The sequence below is a fragment of the Pseudopipra pipra genome, chromosome 2, assembly GCF_036250125.1.
Source record: "Pseudopipra pipra isolate bDixPip1 chromosome 2, bDixPip1.hap1, whole genome shotgun sequence".
Classification (NCBI taxonomy): Eukaryota; Metazoa; Chordata; class Aves; order Passeriformes; family Pipridae; genus Pseudopipra; species Pseudopipra pipra.
In genome coordinates, this window is record NC_087550.1 from 76932940 (window position 1) to 76954115 (window position 21176).

Here is a 21176-nt window from a genome sequence, read left to right on the forward strand (position 1 = left end):
ATGTAGCAGCAGCAGCAGTATGTTTCTCAAGGTTATCAAAAAAACTTAAGGAAAGAAAACCTGACTAGATTAATTGTGCATCTGTTAACACATTGCGGTTCCAAAGACACTATGCCTTTTATCTTGTACAAATATTGGTAGAAGAGCATATATCATTAGTAAGGAGACAGCTAATTTGGAAACCTGAAGAGCAAAAGTGACCTAGACTACAGCTAGGGTCTTGTTTTGGGTTTCCAGCCTTTTGATATAAGTATGTGGTTATGTTAGGGATCTTTGCTGTCCTACTGGCTCAGTCTTAGTTGTTTAGACTGTAAAATTTCAAGGCCAGCATGTATTCTAAGTAGAATGTGCCCAACCATGCCACAAACTCATTTTTTCTTCTTCTGCTAGTACACTTATGTACTAGTAGTCAGAATTCTGTTTTTTCAAGAAAATTAAAATGCTAAGAAACTGACAAAGTCAGTCTTCTAGCTTTATGATTTTGTGCAAGCCTGTATTGCATCTTTGGTCTGCAGCATATCTCATGTTCAGTGGGATGTCACACAAAGGGGTTTAATGGAAAATAGTGTCTTATCAGAAGTGAAAAATTGCTGTATTTCCTAATCATAGTTTAATTGGAAATAATTGTAAAATGATTCAGTACATACCTTATTCTAAGGCACAGATTTTCTCTTTTCAGAAAAATAATACAAATACTTTTCATAAACTGGATGCTGGCATGCCTCCTCTTTCCCATTTACAACTTGGTATCATTCCTTTTCAGCTTAGGTACTGTGGTGGGTTAACCTTGGCCAGCAGCCAGACCTCCATTCAGACTCTTTCTCACTCCCCCTCCTTATCAGGACTGGGGAGAAGATGTGATGTGAAAGGTCATGGGTCAAGAAAAAGATGGGGCAATTATTTACTCGTTACCCTCATGGGCAAAACTCCACTTGTGAAAATTAATTTAACTTATTGACAATTAAAATAGTTTTCAATAGAAAGAATCAAAGATAAATATTGAAACAACACATTACTCTCCCCCTTCCCCACAATTAGCTTCACTCCAGACTCCAAAGTCCTCTATTCCCCCCTGAGCAGCACAAGGGGAGTCAGGAGGAGGTATGGTCTACGTAAAATTAATGATCTCTGCCCCTACCTCCCTCTCATGTGTTTTACGTGCTCCAGTGTGGGTTCCACATGAGCAGCAGTCCTTCAAGGAAAAACCTGCTCCAGCGTGAGTCCCCCACAGGCTGCAGTGGACTTTGGTGCAATGCCTCGAGCATATCCTTCTCATTCTCCTTTTCTGGCCTTGGCCTCAGCAGAACTGTTTCTCTCTCTGTTTTTCTGTCTTCATCTGCCTGTTTGGCACTTTTATCCTTTTTTAAATATGCTTTCCTGGAGATGCAACCACTACAAGTGAGGGGTTCAGCTGTGGTCTGAAGTGGGCTGGTTGAAGACAGCAGTCCCTGGCCTCTTTCCACAGAAACCACCCCAGTCACCACCTTGACACCTACAGCCAATATAGGTATAAAGCTGATAAGACTGTTTTAGCATGTAGTTTTCCTAAATGTTCTGTATAATCAATGGCGACAGATGGGCATCTCTGAGGGGTAATTCAAGTCTTGGGCAATCACCAACCAGAGGTGTGCACATCTCTCCCGCTTTTCTATAACACTGCAATAATTTCTTTTAAATCGAACAAAGTACATCTCCAGAGTAGAGCAGATAGCACCTTTTGAGATCTATTTATCCCTTGTACGTGTTCAATGAAACTGGAAAAAAAATATAGACACTGAACTAGTTCACACAAGTATACCACCAAGCTACCTTAACCAAACATAATTACATATTTTTATTTGCTTTAAATTTGCCTAAAGGTGCAATAAAATAAAAGCATGTATGCAATGGAGGGCATTTGTAATACTAGCAGGTGTGGCAAGTGGGCTATAGAAAACATATTATAGTTTTCAAAGCACTGAATCAGATTAGCATGGATTAACACATTTGTTTGAAAACCCATGGCAGGAAGCATTATAAGTGCTTGATACATTATCCCTTATTACATTGGTTTTTTCAGTGGGACAAAGTAAGTATTGCACAAAAATAAAAGCACTTTGTTTCATGTTTCAGTTTCCCACAAAAGGAAACCATCTATCAAGATGAGAAGGTCATTGTTGCAATACTGAAAATATAATAGTGACAGGTCCATGGTTTACTGTCCAAGTGCTTTTTAACAAGTATGCTACGGAATGCTTTGTGGTTGAACATAGCAGAGTATGTATTCACCTTTGTTCTTCTTGTTTGTAAAAGAAGCAACTAAATATAAAAAAAACATAAAAGACATTTTGCGACTTGCAAAGAAGTATCAAGCTACTTGTCAGAGTGTAAACTATTCCTACCACCTGAATTTTCCCACTAGACTGAATTATAATTTCATAAAAGTAGTAAACCACTTTCTGCGGGAGTATCTTGAGCATTATCCATTGTGCACATTAGATGAAACAGAGCTACTTTGAGAAAAATAATGTGTGGGTATGACATTAAAAGTGGTCATACCACATATGCGTGGGGTCAGCAGCAGATTCAAAGTTTACATGTAACTTTAAGTATGAAATTTCCTGATTTTCAAGTTTTTGCCTTTGCAGCTTTAATACTTAGTCCTATATAAGTCCTTTAATACATAGTCCTACAAAAGCAGAAAATGAACCCATAGAACCATGCCTTTGGAGACCTTCAGAGAGATTTTAGAATCAACACACATGAAAGCAGGGAGGAGAACCATTTTTTTCAGGCGTGGTAGTGTAGGTCAGTACATCACACTTGGGTCGATGATATACTTTCATTTATCCTTTTCAGCCTTTTGTGTGAAAGCTATGAATATATCTTATATCCTGCAGATGCTTGGCACTGCATTTTGAATAAGGAATGAAATGTAAAATTAAATGATGGTATAAGCAAAACTCACACCAGGCTGTTTTCTCTGACAGTATAGACCTGAGCAATAAACATAACTATGCTTCTAGCAAGGTCACAAAGCTGGCCTTTAAAACTAAGTAAATGGTTTTTCACATCAGCCTGCTCTTTTCTTTAAACAGAGCGTCTCCAACTCATTTGTCTTCATTCCTTTGGAAAGCAGTAAAATCTTGCTTTCCAGTACTGCACATGGTGTTATACCTCCTTTGTATCACTACTAGTGCACTATTTGCTATCTTTTCCAGATGGTTGCTTTCTCTCTCTTTTTTCTTTTTTCCCTCTTCACTTTGCTTGCAGATGGTCTACAACAGTCTCCATTTGCCTCTTTCATATCTGTAAAACATGTAAAATTAATTTTGAATGCATTTCTGGAAGGGACCACTGAGTTATGGAACCACTCTCCTACAATCTCTGGCAAACATTTCTTGTCACAGTTACAGAAATTAAGAGCATTGTCCAAGCTAAGTTCTTGGACTGCCTTGGTATGGAAAAACCAAAGAAAGAAAAAGTTTTTGGTGTAAAATACCTCCTATCTTTCCTCTGTCTGCGAAACGCTGATGGGTTTCCAAGTGACTTGGAATAGGTTTCTAATATTTAGTTGCTCCAAGGCAACCATTGGGATGGACTCTGCATCTTAATCAAGGTGGATCCAAAGAATACTTTCTTCAGCTGCAAACACTAGTATAAGGACATCACAGATTAAAAAGTGTGTTTGTTAACATACATTAATCCACTTCAAACTGGAAACACAGTTTTACTCTTAGGGGAGGGAGCCCTAATGCTTCAAGGTTTTCTAAAAGCAAACCATATTTCTTAACATAGAAAAGGGGCTAGTATGCCAAGCAGTACTTTCCTCAAACCAAATTGTAGCTGTGACCATGCAAATTTTGAAGTGCCAGTAGTCATAAATGTTTTTGTATTGCTGGAAAAAGCAGGAGTACTGGCAACAGCAAAACTGTATATTGACAAACTGTTGGAATTAAAATCAAAGCTCTGGTAACATCTGGTGCTTCATGACTGTCAACTAGTACTTGCTCAGGGCCTCCCACCAACATGGAGAACCTTGTTTAAAATACAGGCCAAACTTTAAGTGCTGTAATGTTTATTGAGTTCTTAGTAACATGACACCACTTCATAACACTAGAAACTGTAATACTTATTTTTCCAGTAGGACTAAACTATGTCTAGTACCTAGAATTGGACTAAAGGGAACAGAGCTGTTAGGTTACTGTAATTGCAACAGTGTAGCTTTGGCAACACTTCTCTTTCCATCCCTGATTCCCTTTCCTTAGTTCTAATACATATTTATCCTTTTGCCTGTAAATTAATCCTTTTCAAAGTTATACTGCCAGCACTCAGTGAATTCTTCCCAGTAGAGCTTTTATTTAATGTTGAAATGCTCATTTTAATTTTTTAAAAGTGGGTTCACACATCCAGTATTGCAAGTTGTAAATGGATTGTCAAACTGAAACTGAACTTTTAATTTCCTTTACTGTTCTCGAGATGAAGGAGTTTTAACTGTATTTATTTTACTTTTCGGGTCCTAAAATTTATAGATCAAATGTGTTTGAAAAAAAGAGCTATCCCTTAAGAAATTTTGTGACTCCATTTAAAAATATGATTTTCATTTATTGGATCCCTAGTTTAATATTAATTCATGTTGTGATTTGACCCCAGCCAGCAGCTAAGCATCTGCATAGCAGTTCATTCATAGTGGGATGGGAGAGAGAATCGGAAGAGCAATATGGAGAAAATTTGGTGTCAAGTTAAAGACGGTGAAGGAAAGAGGGAAGCAATCCACAGTTGTTGCCACGGCAGTCAGTCACCACCTCCCACAAGCAGACTGATGCCACTCAGTGTCCAAGCAATGGCCACCATGGAAGACAAACACATACTCAGTTTTATTGCTGAGCACAATGTCATATGGAATGGAATATCACATTGTTCGGTTCAGATCAGCTGCCCTGGCTATATCGCCTCCTGACTTCTCATCCATCTCCAGTGTCCTCACTGAGGGGCAGACTGAGCAGTGGAGGAAGCCTCACACTGTGCAGGCACTGTTCAGCAACAGCAAAAACAATGGTGTGTTACCAACACTGTTTTAGTCCCAAATCTGAAATGCAGCATCATACAGGTTGCTACCAAGAAAGTTAGCTCCATCCCAGCCAGACCCAGTACACTTGGGCACTTTCACTCCTGCGTTGCTTTTCTTTTTTTTTGCTTTTAAAAGCTCTCTGGTTCTAAGACTAATTGGTACCAGACTATTTTACTAATTTGCTTAAGCAGTTGAGTGTACCTACAATCCAATCTACAGTCTCAGCAACAGAGAGGAAATCTGTACACAGCAACATAAATTATACATAGAGATAGATGGATGGATAGATAGATTAGATAGATAGATAGATAGATGCATTGATAGTATATAATTTCATGTCCATGCATTTATCACAGATTTAAAACACATCTATTTAATAAATTTGAAAAATCATACAATATTTTAAAGAAATGAGACAGTAAAACAATTGGTGGTGATTTTTTTTTTCTAGCACATGCACTCTTGACTCTTTCAAATGGGTTGCATTAATTAAGGGAAAAAAAGGTATACTGGAGCTCTCGTGTAAAAATGCAAATTTTTCATGTCTTTGATGCCATTCTGGTATGACTGAGAGAAGTAAAAGGAGAACTCAGAAGCACAATAGCAAAAGAGCCAATGTTCAGACTATGTCCAGCAACATGAAAGTACTTGAGGGTTTTTTTTAAGTAACTGAGTAATCCAATCCTGATTCAGCACAAGATTTTGCAGATGAATTACAGAAGACAAAGTTCCATCACAAAGATTGTTTTTATTACTAGTTGTGATCATTTGCCTCTTTTTCATTTTTTCTTCTAAATTATGGCAATATTTTTAGCAATAGTAAAGAATTCAAGAGCACAAATAGCACTGAATTGTAGAAAAGTGGAACCAGTTCATATACAGTAAGCTACCTAAATTGTTTGCCAGATGAAGCATTTGAATGGATTTTCCTTCATTTAAGAGGGCCCTAGGGAACTGAGAAAACAAGTTAAGGCGCTCATTCTCTGAGAACTCTTTTAGAAATCAGAATATCTAGGCATAATGTGCTTGCTTCAGGGTTAGTGAAATCTAAATCCATCCTTCACAATGCTTTCAACAGTGCTGTGGCAATTGCCGCTTGTCCTGTTTTGCAATTAAAGCAAACCTCCATCACATCCGTTTGCAGTGAATCATAGAATCACAGAATCAGCCGGATTGGAAAGGACCTCTGAGATCATCAAGTCCAACCCTTGATCTACTACTACCGTGGTTACTAGACCATGGCACTAAGTGCCACATCCAGTCTCTTCTTAAAAACCTCCAGGAATGGTGGATCCATCACCTCCCTGGGCAGCCCATTCCAATGTCTGATTACCCTCTCTGTAAAAAATTTCTTTCTAATATCTAACCTAAACCTTCCCTGGCAGAGCTTAAGACCATGCCCTCTTGTCTTACTGATAGCTGCCTGGGAGAAGAGACTGACCCCCACCTGGCTACAACCTCTTTTCAGGTAGTTGTAGAGAGTGATGAGGTCTCCCCTGAGCCTCCTCTTCTCCAGGCTAAACAAGCCCAGCTCCCTCTGCCTCTCCTCATAGGACTTGTGCTCCAGTCCCTTCACCAGTTTCCTTGCTCTTCTCTGGACCTGCTCCAGTACCTCAATATCCTTCCTGAACTGAGGGGCCCAGAAGTGGACACAGTACTCCAGGTGTGACCTCACCTGCGCTGAGTACAGGGGAAGAATCACTTCCCTGGTCCTACTGGCCACACTGTTCCTGATACAGGCCAGGATGCCATTTGCCTTCTTGGCCACCTGGGCACACTGCTGGCTCATGTTCAGCTTCCTGTCAATCCAAACTCCCAGGTCCCTTTCTGCCTGGCTGCTCTCCAGCCACTCTGTCCCCAGCCTGTAGCTCTGCATGGGGTTGTTGTGGCCAAAGTGCAGGACCTGGCACTTGACCTCATTGAACCTCATCCCGTTGGAATCAGCCCAACTCTCCAGCATGTCCAGGTCCCTCTGCAGAGCCCTCCTACCTTCCAGCTGATTGACACTCCCCCTCAACTTAGTGTCATCTGCAAATTTGCTAATGGTACACTCAATCCCCTCATCTAAATCATCGATAAAGATATTAAATAGAACTGGGCCCAACAGTGATCCCTGGGGGACACCAATAGTGACCAGCCGCCAACTGGACGCAGCACCGTTCACCACCACTCATGGAATCAGAGTCATAGACTTATAGAATATCCTGAGTTTAAAGGGACCCACTATGATCATCAAAGTCCAACTCCTAACTCTGCACAAGACAGGCCCATGAATCACACCATGTGCCTGAAAGCATTGTTCAAATGCTTTTTGAACTGGCTGGGTGCTGTGACCACTTCCCTGGGGAGCCTGTTCCAGTGCCCAACCACCCTCTGGGTGAAAAACCTTTCCCTAATATCTAACCTAAACCTCCCACTGACACAAATTCAGACCATTCCCTCAGGTCTTGTCACTCATCACCAGAGCAGATTGGTGCCTGCCCCTCTACTTCCCCTCATGAGGAAGTTGTAGACAGCTATAAGACCTCCCCTCAGTCTCCTAGAAGGTCTCTTGATAGGAATGGGGATATTGCCAGTCAGTCCACAAAGTGGGTTAGCTTGGCTCCAGCAGTGACCCAGTTATACAGTTCTCTCAGGTTTTACGGAGGTGAAGTTGTCTTTTCTCTCCTCATTCTGAATTGTCTACTCATTTTTGCATGAGTCTTAACATTTTGGAAGTTACACAGAATGAACAGAACAAATACCCTGAAAAGTGTCTCATCTGAAGGACTTTGATAAAATATTGGACATATGTCTACATCTTTCTTGGCAAATTTTTTTGTAACTGAAAAAAATAGAAATAAAGGATATGGAAAATTTTCAGTGCATGCAAAAGTACCTCTGAATCATAGGCAAAAAGAAAATAACCCCTTTTCATGCAGAACTCCACAAATATTGTCTGGACTAATGGTGTCTAAAATTGCTTTGAATACATTGTAACTTTTAATTCATTTTTAAATCACTGTTACTATAAAAACTTCCTGAACCATGACAATTATTCTAAAACGAACACTTTTTCTCTACTATTTTCCCAGAGATGTTTTTCCATCAAACAGCATGGAGGTATTCTCACATGTACTCCCTGTTTTCAATGGCATTTTAAGCTTTATATAACATGACCCTTTGAATCACAAGGTGAATATAAACAGGTAAAGAGGTATTTAGAACAATTGTGGCTTTGTTAAAGTATACAAACAAGTGGCCAGGTTTTCAACAATATTCTGCATGCAATTTTTAATAGTCTCTTATGATTTGCTGAGTACTGGACATCGGAATTGAAATTATAGCATTCTAAAAGTGATGAGTTCACGTGGATGGAAGGACTGGGCAAATTTTGGTGCTTGCTTGGCTACCAAGGCATGCATTCAGTACTTGCATCAACAACCTGATTTTCAGGAAAAAACAACATTCATATCCTGTGTCAGGTTCATCTGGCAGCTTTCAGACAGCTTGCCACTTCTGTTCATAACAGCTGTGGCAGTGGGTCAGAGGGGTCCATCTCTTTTTAATGTCAGTGATCAGAGGGGCCATTCTCTTTTTAGCATCTGTAAGAGGCATATGTTTATCCATTCAAGCTTTTCCTTTTTTCTTCCCCCTCATTTTTAACTTGGGCTAATAGGATTGATCTGGGATATGATGCTTAAACAATTTATGCTTTCTGTTTCTCACACTGGACAGCAAAGGAGGTATCCACCTGCTCCTAACCCAGACTTCAGCCAGATTAATGAGTATTAATGTATTTTATTCTTCTCATTACAAAATATCAGTGCAGTGTGATCATCATGTAGCAGAAGAACAGGAGGAACAAAAGGATATGCCTGTTGAAAATAAGTTTTTTCAGAATAGACATTTTTAAACTGTGACATGCTTTTACTATAAAAACACTGTATAAAATTTGTCCTCATTAGATAATCATAGATGAATCAGAATCTGTACTAATTTGTTCTAAAAAAATAAAGTAAAAAAAAATATATATATTCTTTGCATATTAGAAGCTGCTTCTGTAAAGGGAGCTGCATCACATTGGTACATACACATTATTGCTAAGCTGTCTTGAAAACTGAAGATGACTGCATGCAAGCCTGATTATACAAAGAGCAGAGGCAATGACACCAAAGTAATCTTGAACAGAACACTCACAAAAAATGTAGGTCTTCTTCTGGGACCTTCAATGATATTAATAAGAGTTTCATCAAATCAAGAGATCTTATTAAACAGATGTGCTGTATATATCTTAATGACAGACTATTTAAGAGCTTATCAGAATCCCAAATGAGAATGGTAATTACCTTAATGGGATACCGATTCTTACCAGACATGGGACACTAGCTGTTGGAAGTAATGTCTTTGTCTCTTAATTTTTTGACTTTCTGTAATAAAATAAGAAATGCAATTCCTGTTACTACAAAAACAAAAATAATAAATGCTTGAAAGTTTAATCATTATAGTGCTCCATTAAAATATTTGACCTAAACTACTCTTTAGCTTTTTTATTACTTCTGAGTTGAGTTTAAATAGAACTTATTGGATGGGATATACTGCTAAATTGATAGGGACCAAAGCTGTCTTCTATGCATGCTGTTTAAATCTTCCTGATTCTCTTAGGAGGACTGTCTGCGTGATTCTTTCCTCTGATTTATCATTCATTGAAGTTATTATGGTTTTCTCACCATTCAATGAGCTTTAAAAGAAATCCTTTGCAATCCTTTGTACTTGGGATGAATGAGGAAAATATTACAAATTCTGTTGTAACAGTAAACACACAGTAAACTTTGTTAAGGCTGTGTTTATCCAAAGTATCCTCGCATCTAACCTTTAGTTCAGAAAAAATACTACTTTTCTCATTACTCCTCTTCATTATTTTCAAAGGCCTGAAAATGGGGGGAAAGGGCATTAGTAGATGAGATCTTGCACTGTTAAGCTGTGTTTTGCTCTAAATGATCTTCAGCAGCTGGTGACAGATAAGAAGCCCAAAAAACATTTCCTTTACATAACCCTGCATAGCAGTACAGTATCTGAGATTTCCAAAAAAAGCGCTAGTCTTAAAATACTAGTGCTAAGGCTATGTAGCTACTAATTCAAAAATATGTGAGGTGAAGATGCAGCAGCATTTTACCTGACCTTAAAAATGCCCTCATTTAGTTTAAGCTAAATATTAGTAGTCAAGCAATTCGTGATTTTTTCCCATGTCCATGAAGCTATTGACCTGTGACATGGTTTTTATTAGACTATCGTTTATATTTCATCCTCACAATTTCATGTAGTCATTACTCATTAAAATATGAAAGTCAAGATGATGATCAGAAGAAGGAAGAACTGCCTGTGTGCATGTTTCTGATACAGATATTGACCAGATGAGGTGAACTGAGACCCTTTCTTCTTAATCCCAGTGCATACAGCTTCTGCTAGGAGTCACTGAATTTCTGAGTCCATGAAACAAAATATAATTCTTTTTAAAAATGTCTTTGGCAGAGGAATGTTCAAAGTTGCAATGAAAAGTGCCATTTGCCCCAGGTGATATTACCTCTGCACTGCTGCCCTTATGGGGCACACTTGGGCTTACTTCTCACTGTAAGTTGTCACTCAGTCCTGGGAAGTTAAAACTGAGATGATAAAACTGTGTGTGGTCCCCAGCTTCTTCAGCTTTCTCCTTTACACTGCTAGAGCTGTATTTCCCTCTTCTCTCATTTTGCTCAGAATGTTTTATGGATCATGTACTTTTTTATCAACTTCTCATTTGATTTCACCAACTTTGCTATTTTTTAGTGTGGTGTGATGTTTTTTATCTTCCTGGAGTCACTGTGCATTTATTCTGAAGTAATGCAGGAAATTGGTGTGAACAATTTTCCTTCACTCTCTTCTCAGCTAAGCCATGTGTATATTGATAATGATGGAAAAAATGGCTGTTGTCTGAGTTGCAGTGTAGGTTGGTTGGTTTGTCCATGTATTTGTTTTTCTAATGCAACAGGCACCTGCGTATTGATGTTTTTACAGCTCTGTTCAAACCTTGTACAATCAGTAGTGCAGGCAAAATTACAGACTGGGTTCTTGCATTCAGGTAACCTATTGAGCTAAGTACCTATTACTTGTCTGCAGGCTAACTATATTTCAGAAGTGCTGACTTGTTTGTCCTAAAGGCTATACTGGAAGTTTTGTGCTCCCTTGTTTACTGCACATTCACTGACTAACAGAATGACTATTTACACCTATTTAACTGGTTTTCCTAACCTCATCCTATAAACCTCATGCACCCTTTCATGATCATTATATATCATGCCTATTTACAATCTCTTGCTACAGGCAGGATTTTCAGATGTGCACAGATTATACACAAATTATACACAGTTTAGATCAGTGTCTTCCATGGCCAACTGATGGTAATAATATTCTGGAAGCTACTGTTTTTGTCAGTTTTGAACCATTTATAAAATGGGCAAAAGTAGTTGGATGAATTGATAATTATCTGTAAAATATGCCTAGCTTCTCTTCCTCATCTGACAACAAGATGAGGGAAATTACAAGAGTCAATCATTCTGACACTGAGCAATGATTAATCAAGTCAAAAGAATAAGACATCACAAAAAAAAAATCTAGCTGGAATATATCACTCTTGTTCTGAGAGTATTAGGACAGGTCTATGTTCAGTGCTTGATCAGGCAGAATTGCCCAATTCCTGGCCAGAATAACTATTTCTCCATCTTCCACAGATTGGTTTTTTTACATTATTTTTAACCATACCTGGGGGGATGGGATATTTTGTATGGAGAAGGCCACTTCGATTTCACATGACTCATATGATATCAACAATCATTGCTTTTCTTAACAAAATAGCTACCATTAAGAGATTCTGAAAGACAGAAAACTTGGTTATACTAATCTGCAAGGTGTTTGATTCTTCATCTTTGTTTTGACCCTATTAGGAACCACTAGGGCTTTCCTGGAGTATATTTTTGCTTATTTGCAGTGGAGGATACAATTACAGAGCAATTTCGTTTTTAGGCAGCAGAAAGATGTTGTGTAAGCAGAAGGCAATGACAGCTGAATGTTTTTATGTGATTCTTAATTCACTAATTAAAAAAGATCATTCTAGCAAACAGAACTGCCTCTTGAGATAATGCTTAATGAACATTTCAGTGACTGGAATACCTTTAAACTCCGGTCAAGATTGCTACAGCTCAGAAGATTGCATTCAACTAGACTGCATATTATAGCACGGAAATTAGTTTTAGCTTTCATCAGAGAATTTTGAACTGTTTAGCATATTTATATCTCTTGTATTTACATTTGCTGAAAAAAGTGAATTTATAGCCACTGTAAGCCCGCGCAGATCTCCTTAACAGTGTGTATTGATTCTTACACAACATCAAGCTTTACTTCATTAATAATAGTCTTTTGACATAATTCCTCCATACAGACACTGGTTTTCATTCTTTTGGGAATCTGCTGTTTTGGGAGATGTACACAGGACTCCTTACAGTGTGACATGTACAATGCTGATGACTGAATCTTAATAACACCAGCTTTCTATGAGCACAACCAGCAACTTTGGGAAGACTCCTTACAGAAAACACCTGGTAGGATTTGGTAAGGTTAAAAGCATCAGGAGCACTCATGAAGATGACTGAACTTTCTTGATGATTTTTGTAGATTCCTTTGTCTCTTGGAGGGGAATTAAGAACAATACACTGCCCAAATTAAAACAGAATGATATAATGCCAGTGCCATTAATAAGCCAAAGCAGCTGTTCTGGGATACAGTCTGGGACTCAGCAGCTAATTGCTGATATTGCACCACTACCAGAAAGAGCAAGGGATTTCTGTTTGTTCAGATTATAGAATTCCTATTTAGGACACAATGATCTTTAGCACTGAGGAACTGAGGATTTTAATGCATCATGGGCTGGTAGTTGTTGCCACAGTGGAGCCTCACCACATGCTCTGTCTTAGCAACAGGCTCTGCAGCATGATACATATAGCAAGCCTCCAGTTAAACAATTGTAGTGTGATTTACACTTCACCAAGAGAGTTGCAAAAAAAATAAAACAAGCTCATTAGCTGCAATATATGTAGAAATTTGTCTGATCAGAAGTGACTGAAGATAACTGTTGTGAAAATAATATGATGCTAATGTAGATGTTCTTTCTTTTATTGTCAGGATAATTGAAATACTTTAAAGAAAAAAAAAATTATGGGTATGGTAGCAATGCTCTAATTTTAACACTCTATTATGCTTCATCTATTTTTTTTTCCATATCTCCATATGTCTGTGCCTAGGATTGATACAAATTTGCTATTCAGCCAGAAAAGTAGCACATTTGAGATAATTTTCTTTCTAATTAATTTATTATTAATTTTCATCATAAAGGTTGCCATACTCCTGCAATTGTTCAATAATAGTTCTTCCCATAAATGGAAGAAATGTAATAAAGGACCATATTCCCTATATTTTGCAAACCTAACAATGAGTCTCACCAAAGCACACATGGTAGGATTCTTGATGTTTATCACTCAAGCATATGGAATTTAAGATGCACAAATAACTTAAATGCAGGGGGAGTATCATTATATCTAATTTTTGGGAGTCTGGCTCCCAGGATGCCACTACCTATACAGAGAATATAGGAAAAGACACATGGAAATGTACTCCTCATCAGCCAATGTGCTAGATTTCTAAACTGCTTGAGATTCTTCTCTTTATGGATACTGCTTCAACATTGCATCAGGTTTGAGATTCCTTCTCTGTTCAGTTTAAATGGATCATTAATTTCAATTGGATATGAACATCTCAATATCATTTTTGGATTTAGGCCTAAGTGGAAGAGGGTTGTTTTGTACTACATTTTGCTAGATGTAAAGTGATGGCAGTATGAAAACCATTGGCTCTGTGGTTTGCCTTTGATGGTAATAGGGAACTAACATTTGGTTTTGAAGCCCCCATTTGTTCTGGCAGGGCTTTTTTGTTTTGATTTCTTGTCATATAACATTAAATCACACTCTCTTAGCTTATTCTATTTTTCTCTTTTCCTTGTCCATGTTTTCTCTCAAAAAAATGCCAATTCTAGGATTCAAAAAGACAAATTTAGGGTTAAACTTCAAAATCTATTCAGTTTCACACATGCTTTTAATGCATAATTGTTTTAATATAAATAATTTCACCAGAGCTGGAGATTGAATAGAAAAGTTATTAATTAAAATTGTATCATGTATATATGCATAATGTGCCTTTTTAAAATAAAAAGGATGAAATAGTAATGAAATATAATAATTGGAAATTATTCTTGTGTCTACCATATGAAATTAAGTCAATTTTAATAAAACCTGTATAGAAACAGCAGGAGACTATGTGAAGCAGTGAGCAGCGCTAAGAACTTCTACAAATGTGTTTGCACTGTTGGTGATGCTTTTTGGTTTTGGCCTTGCAGATTGCATGTTATCTGGGGCAGCACTTAGTTGGGTGGGATATTCTGCTTTTCAACCAAGGATGGAGGTGACTTATTTGAATTGGAGGCTGAAATGAAAAGGGACAGGAGCCACTCTTACAACTGCACATTAGGAGCTTGCACAGCCTGATTTTTCTGCCCTCTTTGTTGACACATGGGCAAAGCCAGTCAAAATCCAATGTGCATGAGTTTATGTGTCTTTCATGCTTGCTTTATATAGCTGTCCACGCATAGATCAGTGGACATTCAGATCTGTTTTTTGCATGACGGGGTGACTGATAAGAAAGGCTGGATGAAGCAAGAAACTTTGCTTGTGTATTGCTGGATGAGCTCAGGTACTGTGTTCCTGTGCTGCCTCAGAGCATCTCTCCCAGAGCCACCCCAGACCAGAAGATTTCCATGGCAGTGACTGGTAGACAATGAAACACAGATTCTCCACTTTGGCCAGAAGACTCCTTATAGCACTTTTTTTCCCCTTCTGTGAATAATTTTTTGTTCCCTGCTTTGTTGCTTTATCTTGCTGCCCTGAAAAGAAAGTTTGGGTTTTTTTCCTTTTGTTCTCTTCTATAGAAGAATAGGAAGGTAAAAAAACTGCTTTTCTATCTTCAGCTGGCCTCCTGAGCATGCCTTCTGTGTAGACAGGGTGATCACAATGTTAATGACTCATCATTGTGCCTAATCTGGTAAGTAGTACAGAACTTTTCAAAAAATGACAAAATTCCATATACATAGATTGAAATAAAAAAACCACAGACTTTTTACAATAATATTATACAATTGACTAGATCTCATAACTTGTACATTGGCAGACTCTCAAATCATCAAAGCAAAGAAATCTGAAAGTATTTATCCAAGATAAAAGGATGCAAGAGCTTTCTGCACTTCAATTCCCCAGGGTATTTTGGATCACTGGCTGTTTCCAGTATTTCCCGTGCCTTTTTAGATGTTGCATCTGTAAAATATCACAAAACATATTTTGAGTGCTGAGCATAAAATGGTGTAGTTAACAGAACTCAGTATATATGAATTAGAAGACTGGAAATTATCTTTGAGATTCAGTTTAAACTTACAGGATCTTGAGGGAATATACTGAGAAGCACTTGTCAGTCTCACAACATCTGCAGCAAGGATGCCTGTGCAGAAGGGCAAATTACCATATCTTCAGAGAGTGTGAATATTTCTCAGAGTAGCTGAAGATATATAGTGTTGAGAAATGCCTAATAAAACTCAAACTAAAACTGTGTAATACATCAATCTTCAGAATTTGAGTTACTTAGGTCAGGATGAGCATTGAATGTGCTGAATAAAAGTTTACTGCCTTTGACTTGAAATTAAGATTATGTGCCAGTGACCCAAGTCAAACAAACGAAAAAATGTGTTCGAAGTGAGCAGTGTCTGAAGATAAGTAGTTTGGATTCTGATTAGAACTTGGCAGCTTTGGAAGTTCAGATCCTTTGCTATTTGGAACAATATAGCAATGCTGCCATTTGTGCTTTAAAAAAATCTGAGAGAAAACTGCAGGCACTGCAAGACAGTTAGATTGATTGCTTACGCTCATCAGAGGCATAGTGTGTGGGATCCTTGCCCTGGCTGCTGCTCCAGGGAAATAAGCCAGGAGAAGGGATTGGTCTAACATCTCTCCCCAGTGGTCTGTCAGTGAGGCAGCTCATGGTGGGTCTGTGCTGTTCTGCTGTTCCGTGTGTGGGTCAGCTCCACTCAGTGCTACCATGTACTAGGACTGCAATGCAGAGTACAGGAGACATGAACATACTGGAGGCAAGTCCAGCAAAGGGACACTAAGTGGTTAAGTGACTAGGATATGTCATAGGAGGAGAGGCTGAGAAAACTGGGCCTGTTCAGCCTGGAGAAAGTTCAGGGGAGAACTCATCAATGTGTATAAATCCCTAATGGGAAGGGAGTAAAGAAATTGGAGCCGGGCTCTTCACACTGGTGCCCAGAGAGACAGTGAGATGAAATAAGGACAAGCCCAAATAGTCATTTAAGAATAAGAACGAAATAATCTACTGTGAGGATAGTAAAACACTGGTACAGTTTGTCCAGAGATAGTCTCTATCCATGGAGATATATTCAAAACCTAACAGGGCAAGGAGCTGGTCAGACTGCTGCAGCTGACCCTTCGCTGAGACTGGTCTTGGACAAGGGCATCTCCAGAGGTGCCTGCCCACCTGAGCAATCCTCCACCGAGAACCACACTTCACTTCAAACACAGGTCTTCCTCAGGAGGATGACCAGCCTCCCCCTCCCCCTGCAGTATTATGGGCAGGCTTCAATCAGAGAGAAGAATAAACATGTAGCAGCAAGGAAAGAAAGGTGGGGGGTGCACAGGCACATATCACAGGTGCTGCAAGTGGAGCAGTTTGCACTAAAGAGTGAGACCTGCAGACAGAGTTCAAGAAAGCAGCAATCTTCTGTTTCCTAGAGAAAGGTTGTTACTCTTTACAGAACCAATCTGTAAATATTTCATGCTAGGAAGAAAGTAGTGAGTTCCTTCTCTGTACTCCAAATCTCTGCCCTAGAAGAAAAACACTACATGTGTAGGTGTTCTGCACATACATACATTTTTCAAGTTGTAAAAAGTAAACACATTTTTGTTACAGCAGCAATGTAATGGTGAAATCTTTAAGAAATTGCTTCTTAGAGAGAAAAATAGCACAGCAGGATCCAGCAAAATCCTAAAAGGATAATTCAGCAATAAACATTCTGGGGCATGAGAGTTATTTAATTTTTAAATTGCTATCACAACTTTTTTGAAAGAAAAAAAAGCTCTCAGATTTTCAAGTGTGTAAAATAAATCTTTCCTGTGTCTCAGTAATATGTGCTGGAAGTGCTTGAGAGATTTTTCAAATATTTCTTATAGATTTACCTGTTCCCTGATAGAAATCTCAGTGATGGGATCCAGAAACCCTTGCTCAAACAAGCTGTCATATCACTACCAACAGAGCTATGTGTGTCAAAGGCATTGTGCTGAGGTAAGGGTTTGCAGAACAGGGCCTCCTGAGACCTATGAAAAGGGATCCTTTCAAAATGATGTACAGAAAATTTCTTGATGGGTATGGGGAACCGGGAATGCAGTCAGTTCTTCACATGTTGTCTGTGCTGCTATTTCCTCCTCAGGGGGAGGACTCCTTATACTCTTTCCCTGCTTCAGCTTGCTGTCCCTCTCATGGAAGACAGTCCTCCATAAACTGCTCCAACATGAGTCCTTCCCATTGGCTTCAGTTCTTCACAACTTCTGTAGTGTGGGACCCTTCCATGGGGTGCAGTTCTTTGGGAACAGGCTGCTCCTGCGTGGGTCCTCCACAGGATCATGAGTCCTGACAGCAAACCTGCTCCAGCATGGGCTCCTCTCTCCATGGAGCCACAGGTCCTGCCAGGAGCTGTTCCAGCACGGGCTTCCCACAGGGTCACAGAAATTTGGGCATCCACCCGCTCCAGTGTGAATTCCTCTATGTGCTGCAAGTGGACTCTGCTCCACTGCGGACCCCCATGGGCTGCAGCGGGACAGCTGCCTCACCATGGTCTGCACTACAGGATGCAGGGGAATCTCTGCACTTGGAGCACCTCCTCCCTTCCCTTCTTCCTTGAACCTGGTGCCTGCAGGGCTGTTTCTCTGATATATTCTCACTCTTCTCTCTGACTGCCATCACTCTTGCACAGTAAATTTTCCTACTTCTTAAACATGCTATCCCAGAGGCACTACCACCATCAGTGATGGGCTCAGTCTTGGCAGGTCGCAGATCTTCCTTGGAACTGGCTGGCATTGGCACTGTTGTACAGAGGGGAAGCTTCTGGCAGTTTCTCACAGAAGCCATCCCTGCAGACCCCCATTATCAAAACCTGTCATGCAAATCCAATACACACAGGGGAATTACTGTAGCAATGGATAGCTCAGTGCTGTTCCAGGAATGTATGAGAATAGGACTATGGCTCCCCATTCCAGTTCATGGCACTTGTTTGCATTTTTACTAAGACCAAGGATCCAGTGTTAATTCTGAGAACTGATTATTCTTTACAAAATAAATGGCTTGTGTCAAATCGTTTATATAATGAGCAAACTGAGAAAGGAGAGGCATCTAATTCACCCACTTTGCAGCCTCATCCTGACTTTCCAGGCCAACATTTGATCTTCGCTCTTGGGTCCTCTTCATTTGCCACCAAAGTGAGTCTTCTTCCTTTTCCTCTTCTGCATCTTCCTTCTTCATGACTAATCCCTTGCTTCTTGCTGCAAAGGAAACACTGCTCCCCTGTTCTTTGTATCCCAGGGCAGAAGCACATATAACAGCATATTAAAAAGCAGCATTAATAGATATAGGGCAGTGTCATGAAATAATCTGAACATCATTTTGCTTAATAATCATGAGTAAAATCCTGACACTACTGAATCAAAGGAACTTTTCCCAGTGACTTCTACTGAGACAAGACAGTAGCCCAGGTAGTCCCATATCGATTGGTTAAATTCATAAAAAAGTGAACGATTGACTATTTTGTCAAAGAAGAATAAGAAATAGATGGCAATGACATCGTGGAAAATGTTGATGACATGCTACAATTGTAATTTCTCAAGTGTTTTTAGACCATTTTTTTGTTTGTTTTTTGGAGTTGAAGGGGTGGTGTTAAAGTAGTCCAGCTTCCAGTGCTCTAATTTCTATATGTATTTGATTATGCAGGTCTACATACATAATGCTATTAGGCAATAAGTCTCAAGGTGTCACAAAACAAAAACAGCACCTCTTTTACATAGAATGCTTTTGCATAAAAGAATGCATCTTTGCAAAAGGAAAGTAATAGATACATTCTTCCATACAGTATGTCAAAGCATTTTCATTTTCTTATAATTAATCGTATTTCACTTTGGTTTGTGGATTCTGACTATCATTACTGAATAGAGAAATCTTTGGGTTTTATGATTAATGTTGACTATTCAAAGCAAAAAATTTCTCCCCTGTACTCTCCAGGAGGAGGGCAACTATAATTTTAAGAGAGTACCAACTTTAGTATAATCGTGAAGTTACATACAAAATTAATCACTGTTCTTAATCTTGTTTTAAAGTGCTGCTTTCCCCAATTCCAGTATACTGTGCTCAATTGCCTTTTGGTTTTAAAGGGTTGGGTTTTTTTCCTGTCAGCTAGTGTATCCAGTTGGAGAAGCTTAACAACCTCTTTATTTGGAAATGATGTTTCACTTTTACTCACCATAAGTAGATCGTTGCAGTGATCTGGCATTTGAATTTGGACCAATTATGCTAAATAACAAATATAGCAATTAATCAGAGACTTCCTTAGGAAGTAAAAATTGAGGATAATCAAACTTCAAAGATTTTACCTTGCCTTGCAGTTTTGCAGTTTTGATTAACAAATGCAAACCCCTGTTGTGCCTAGCAAATCTGTATTTTCAAAGCTATGCAGCAGACATCAGACTTAATCTCAAAGATACCAATTTATTTATTCAGAATTCAACACCTATTGAGGCTTCTGAACAGAGAGATAGGAGTCTTTTTTAAATAAGTCACCCCTAGAGAGACACGTGTTTCCAGGCTCTATTCCTAAATTCAGTAGGTTCCTACAGACTGGCTACAATTCACTTCACAAATTTAGCAGCAATGAACTTGGGACCATCTTGAATTACATTTGTTAGTCACAGACAGTCTCTGAGTTTCAGAAAGGCACTTTAAAATTCAAAAAACCCAGAGACTGCCCCCTGTTGTGATCTATACTCCATTCTTTCTCCTCCCAGTCTGTAGAGATACCTTTATTATACTTTGAGGTATTTTTCTTAAATGAGACTCAAGCATCCAAAATTGCCACACTTTGCTGGCACTTTTGTTCTGCATTGTAGTTTTTACTTGGAAATTATGTAAACCGAAGCAACATATTTAGGAAAAAAACTTCACTGTGATGTAAAAATTCCTTCAGAAAGTGATTTGTGAAAGAGGAAAGCATGATGTTTCTCTTTCAACTTAATCCCTGTCTTCTCTGAACGTCAATATATAGTATAAGTTTTATCCTGCATTTCTTTAATTCAAATTATACTGACTATTATTTATACCTGCCCATCCCCGCCAAGTCAGCAGTGTGCCCAGGTGGCCAAGAAAGCCAGTGGCATCTTGGCATGTATCAAGAATAGCGTAGGCACTGGTGAAACTGCACCTTAAGTACTGTGTTCATTTCTGGGCCCCTCACTTTAAAAAGGGCATACAGATAATGGAGCCTTTCCAGAGAAGGGCAACAAGGCTTGTGAAAGGTCTGGAAACGTGTCTTATGAGGAACAGCTGAGGGAGCTGGGTTTGTTTAGTCTTGAGAAGAGGAGGCTCAGGGGGAACCTCATTGGTCTCTACAGCTACCTGAAAAGAGGTTGTAGTGAGGCAGGGGCCGATCTCTTCTACTGTGCCTGCAGTGAGAGCACCAGAGGAAATGGCCTTAAGCTGAGACAGGGGAGATTCAGATTAGATATTAGAAAAAATTTTTCCACTGTTAGGCTGGTCAGGCATTGGAATAGGTTTCCCAGGGAGGTGGTAGAGTCACCATCCCTGAAGGTGTATAAGAGGCATGTTGATCCGGTGCTGAGTGATGTGGCTTAGTGGTCTAGGTATTACAGTGGTAGTACTGGGTTGATGGCTGGACTTGATG

General features: G+C 39.1%; 1 protein-coding gene and 1 long non-coding RNA gene across 3 annotated transcripts in view; one reads left to right on the forward strand and one right to left on the reverse strand.

Annotated features, from left to right (window-relative positions):
• Nucleotides 1-21176, forward strand: part of GPC6 (glypican 6) — a 763526-nt gene that overhangs the window by 578619 nt on the left and 163731 nt on the right. The window lies entirely within an intron of this gene.
• Nucleotides 18571-19969, reverse strand: LOC135409880 (uncharacterized). The gene is made up of 2 exons (XR_010428407.1): nt 19743-19969; nt 18571-18798 (listed from the first exon to the last, which is right to left on the reverse strand). It is a non-coding gene; the product is annotated as an uncharacterized LOC135409880 (long non-coding RNA).